General features: G+C 44.3%; 1 pseudogene; it reads right to left on the bottom strand.

Moving 5' to 3' along the window:
• Positions 1 to 2,146: 2,146 nt before the first annotated feature.
• LOC106842765 (adenosylhomocysteinase pseudogene) lies at positions 2,147 to 3,426 on the bottom strand (annotated as a pseudogene).
• Between the last annotated feature and the right edge of the window lie 2,069 nt (positions 3,427 to 5,495).

Here is a 5,495-nt window from a genome sequence, read left to right as displayed (position 1 = left end):
GTGTAGTGGTTAAGTTCACATATTCTGCTTCGGTGGCCCGGGGTTCACAGGTTCAGATCCTGGGGGCAGGCCTAGCACCCCTCACCAAGCCACGCTGTGGAGGCATCCCACAAAAAATAGAGGAAGATTGGCACAGATGTTAGCTCAGGCCCAATCTTCCTTACCAAAAAAATAAAATAAAAATAAAAATTGTGGAAAGGATAAATAATTTAAAAATGAAGAAACGAAAATATAAATCTATAGATGATTGAAGCAACTGCAACACAACAAGACATTGTGAAGCCCGTGGAGCAGGGGAGACGCAGTGCCTCAGCTCCTAACCCCTCTGTGGGCTGCCAGCTTGCAGTTGCTAAGTATTAGGCATCATTGGCTATCTATTCAAAAACCATTATCTCCATTTTTCCAGACTACAGAGTAGATCTGTCAGATCTGACTGTTCAGGAAGGTACTATACAGTCGTTACTCATCTAAGGAGGCATGATTCACAGCATAAACATTTTTATTAATGGGAACATTTTTAATTGTATTATAAATATTATTAACAGATGGGCAATTTGTATAATTATTTTATACTATACTGTAGTGAAATATCTTATTCTATTAACTTTGTTATAGCTAATTTCAAATTGATGAAAGTAAATCTTTTTTAACAGGGTTGATATACATTGTATTTCAATTTATGCAAGAGAAATGTTTCAAATAACTGAATTCCTTGGTATGACTCTTCTTGAATATTACATTATATTTAGTACTAGTTTAAATACTTTTACAGCTTTCGGAATATATGTAACTTTACATATATATAAAATAATATTTACGCAATCTTGTTTGCCAGTGGAGAAATTAGCTTCCCCAAATTAAAAATTATTAGCAACTAGTTAAGGTGTACCATGTCACAAGGAAGACCATCAAATCTAGAAATCATTTCTATAGAAAATGAGAAATTGGAGCAAGTAAGCTTTGAAACAGTCAAAAGAATTTTATTTCCTAGAAAAGAAGATGGGTAGTTATTTTATAACAATTTAGTAAATCTTACTGACTTAAGTTCCCAATTATTGTGAATAAAAAAATAGTATTTTCTATTTATTTTTTAATGTTTTTTGGTTTGTATAATTTATATAGAATGACATTTTTATTGTAACTTTTACTAATGAAAGATAAGTAATACACCAAATTTTAGAAATTTGCTTAAGGAAGAAGCAGCTTCTAGACTGGAGGTGAACAGAACTGGAATTTGGTCCAGGGAGGATCCAAGGCTGCCATGTCCTTCAGGGCCCATGGGAGAATGCTGCTGAGGAAGCCTGTCATCGTCTCTCCTCTCTCTTTCCCAGGGATTTGTTTTGTTTTTTGGGTTTTTTTAGGCACCAAAATTTTTATTTACCCACCTTCTTACTCTCTTTTAACATTACAAACATTATGTAAACATTATAGTACAAATTAATCTCTTTTTGATCCAGGGTTGAGACAGGAACCATCACATTACATTGTGGAGGCAGATCTATGCGTGTATTTATGTTTCTCTGAGCCCTCTCAACCTCTGGCTGTCATTTTGCTTGTCCTTTCTTGGTTATCCCTTAACAGTATATTCTAAACCCCGTAAAATGGGGACCGAAGGTACCAACTCCATTGTGCTGAGGTTTAAGAGAATGCCCAGCACTAAGCCAAGCTCTTAGGAACATTCAAACCCCAACAGCTCCTCCCTGCCCTTTGAAATAGCTCCTTCTCATCTGTCATGGGCTGAAGAACCAGTGAAGCTGTAAACCGAGAATATGAGTATAAAGTCCATAGGCCAGGTGAGGGCCTAGATGGCAAAGTGGATGGGCTTTGTGACCACCACTGCTGACTTCCAGCCTAAGGAAGGACTGATGGAGTGAGCAATTCCAAAACCCCTGAGCTAATGGTTCCCTGTGTGTATCTCCCGTGTACCTCCATCATGACAGGGTTTGAGGAAGGGCTTCTCAATTCCCCCTGTCAAACTTAGAAGAGTATGAGGGATGCAGGGAGGCCAAAAACTGAGTGACTGGCCCCATGGAGTTGATGGGGGACATTAACAAACAATCTCAAAGTTGGTGCCATTTGCTCTTGGGGAGGAGAGGTGGGATCCGGGCAAGGGAAGCAGCTGAAAGGCAAGGAACAGGCCTCATTCTCAGTAGCAGTAGTGATCAGGTTTGAAGGGGCCATCACGGGACACGTTCAGGTACTGGGCCTGCTTCTCAGTCAGCTTCACATTCAACTAGCCCAGGTGGGCTTCAGCCACTGCTTCATCCAGCTTCTTGGGCAGGAAGTGGACCCCAACACGGTACTTGTCTGGGTAGGTCCACAGCTTAATCTGTGTCAACACCTGGTTGGTGAAAGAGTCGCACATAACAAAGCTGGGGTGGCCCATGGCACAGCCCAGGTTGACCAGCCAGCCCTCTGCCAGAAAGATGCTATGGCATCCAGTCTTCAGCCAGTAGCGGTCCACCTGAGGCTTGAGTTCACCTTCTCCACAGCATTCTCATTCAGCGACTTGACATCAATCTCCACATCACTGTCCGATGTTACACACAATGGCATCACACTTCATCTGCTCCAAGTGCCGGCAGAGGATGATGTCAATACAGCCTTTGGTGGTGACAAAGATGCTGCCCTCCTGACAGGCCTCATCCATAGTGGTCACCTCATTGCCCGCCATGGCAGCCTACAGTGTGTTGATGGGGTCATTCTCCGTGAAGATGACATGGGCTCCAAAACCCCTCAGGGCCTGGGCACAGCCCTTGCCCATGTTGCCATAGCCCGCTACCACTGCCACCTTGCCCGCAATATCACGTCTGTGGCCCACTTGATGCCATCTATGAGGGACTCTTGGCAGCCACAGAGGTTGTCAAACTTGCTCTTGGCGACAGTTGTTTACATTAACGGCAGGCACCTTCAGGATCCCACTGGCCATCATGTTATATAGGTTGTGGGTCCCCGTGTGGTCTACTCAGAGATGCCTCGGATGCCCCACAGGAGCTGCGGGTACTTGGTGTGGACGAGGTTGGAGAGGTCACCCCCATCGTCCAGAATCATGGTGAGGGGCCCATCCTTGAAGTACAGCGTCTCCACAGGAGCACCACAGGTATGCCTCATCTGTTCCACCCTTCCAGGTATACACTGGAATGCCCACCTTGGCAATGACAGCTGCTGCATGGTCCCGGGTAGAGATGTTGCAGCTGGACCACCACACCTCAGCACCCAGGGCGATGAGGGTCTCAATGAGGACAGCTATCTCCACTGTCATGTGCAGGCAGCCTGTGATGCGGGCGCCCTTCAGTGGCCTGGAGGCTGAGTACATCTCCCGCCTGTGCATCAGGCCTGGCATCTTATACTTTGCGATGTCCAGGGCCTTACATCCCAGGAGGCCAGGCTGATGTCAGCGACTTTGCAGGGCAGTTTGTCCAACATGCTGGCAGTGCTTCCGCACGGAGTGATGGACATGGTCGAAGGGGGCTGGCCTGACTGAGGATGTACAATGGGCAAGTGAATGGTGCCAGACAGGGCCCAGGGGTGTTCTTTTTGTTTTGTTTTGTTTTTGAGGAAGGTTAGCCCTGAGCTAACATCTGCTGCCAATCCACCTCCTTTTGCTGAGGAAGGCTGGCCCTGAGCTAACATCCGTGCCCATCTTCCTCTACTTTATATGTGGGACGCCTACCACAGCATGGCTTGCCAAGTGATGCCATGTCCACACCCGGGATCTGAACTGGCGAACCCCAGCCACCAAAGCAGTCCCAGCGAACTTAACTACTGCGCCAGGGGTTGTTTTAAGCAAAGACAATAACGCAATTCTGGCTGTGAGGCCATGATGGCTGGAGGTGAGGTGGGGATGGGAACAGCCCCAGTTCTTTCTCTCTTTCTTTCTTAGCATGCTTAAATGCTTATGTCAGCCAATCCCAGACTGCCCTCCCTCCAGGATAAGTTCTATATACTTCCAACCTCTCCTCCTCCTGGGATGGGGGTCTCTGGTAAGAGGGAAAGGAAGAGGGAGGAGGATGGGGAGGAGGAGGGGGAAAGGGAGAGAAGAAAGAAAGGAACATTCTCTTTACAAAACAGTGCAAGGGAGTTGTGCTTTAATAAGTTAATATAAGTAAGAAAAGGGCTTGTTTTGTCCTGTAGTTGTTTATTTAGAGGTGCTTGAAGCCCCTACCCTATTCCACTTTCAGTTTTATTGAGAAAAGTAGATGGAAATATCTGAGAGCTAGACATAGGGTTTAAAAGATTAAGAAAGTAATCGTGGCAGGGGCATGGCAGGGGTGGGGTAGAGGTCTTTGGAGAATAAGAAGACTAAAGAGAAGAAAGTCCCTGATATCCAGAAGTAGTAGTTAATATTTATTGCGCACTTACCTCGGGCCAGACACTATTCTATGCACTTTACTTATTTTCATTTAATCCTCACAGCAATATTATGAAGAAGGTACTGTCAACTCTCCTTCTTTTAAAGTTGAGGAACCTGAAGCACAGAAAATGGAATTTGCCCAAGATTACACAGCTAATCTGAAGGGGAGCTAGCATTCAAGCACTGGCAGCCCTGCTCTGGTTTTAAGCATTTCTCTGAAACACTTCCCTCTACTGCCATTTAGTCCAAGGTTGTTTCTATATGGAGATCCAATGGGAAAAGTCCATCTTCTGGACTTCATTTATAAGTGAGAGCTACTTCATAAAGCATAATTCCCATATATTATTAACAGACTCTGGTTATGTTTTTTCTCTCTTACTAATCACTACCATTTAAGATTGCTCAACTGTGGTGTAACATCCAACCATGCCTGGATCAAAGCATACCATAGAACTGAACCAAGGGTACCCTGTTATAGCACCTAAACTGCTGGATGAGTGTCGCTGAGAAGGGGAAATGTGCATAGCAATGATAGTAACGGTGCTGAATATGTTCTCTCCATGGCAGAGAAACTAGGTGGAGAGAGTTCTCCTTTCAGTCCTACGGCTTTGGAGAAGATTTCAAAAACTAGGTGATTCCCAGGGAGACTGAACTCTACTATATAATATAAATAAGTTGGGCTAATTGAGGCAGAAAATTCCCTTTAGGAGATCTCCCAGTGGAAGATGACTTGTGAGTGGCTCATACACGAGCTTCCTCGGACACTAACTCTTTAAAGAAGATAGGACTGTTCCTGAAAGAGGAAAGACTAATGAGCAATATGGTGGAACTAGTGGAAGCTAGGCCAAGCTCTTCCAGGACTCTGAATGAACATTTGGGAGAAATAATAGAACAAAGGACAGACCTAGATGCTGCCAAGCAGCTAAACCTGGGATTTCTGAAGATGATGCAGAATGCGTTCTACATACAAAGACCTTAATACTAGGAAATATTAGGATGTTTGATGAAACAATTAAGTCCTTACCAGTTAGTTATTGAATTGGGTAAAACTTTGCAGGAAAAGTGTGGAAGTGTCCATACTTTTGTTCTAATCATTTTTGAAGTTAAAGTAAATTGTCAACAGAGTAAAAATTGTGAAAAA

The sequence above is a fragment of the Equus asinus genome, chromosome 24, assembly GCF_041296235.1.
Source record: "Equus asinus isolate D_3611 breed Donkey chromosome 24, EquAss-T2T_v2, whole genome shotgun sequence".
Taxonomy (NCBI): domain Eukaryota; kingdom Metazoa; phylum Chordata; class Mammalia; order Perissodactyla; family Equidae; genus Equus; species Equus asinus.
This window is presented reverse-complemented; position numbering and strand designations above follow the sequence as displayed.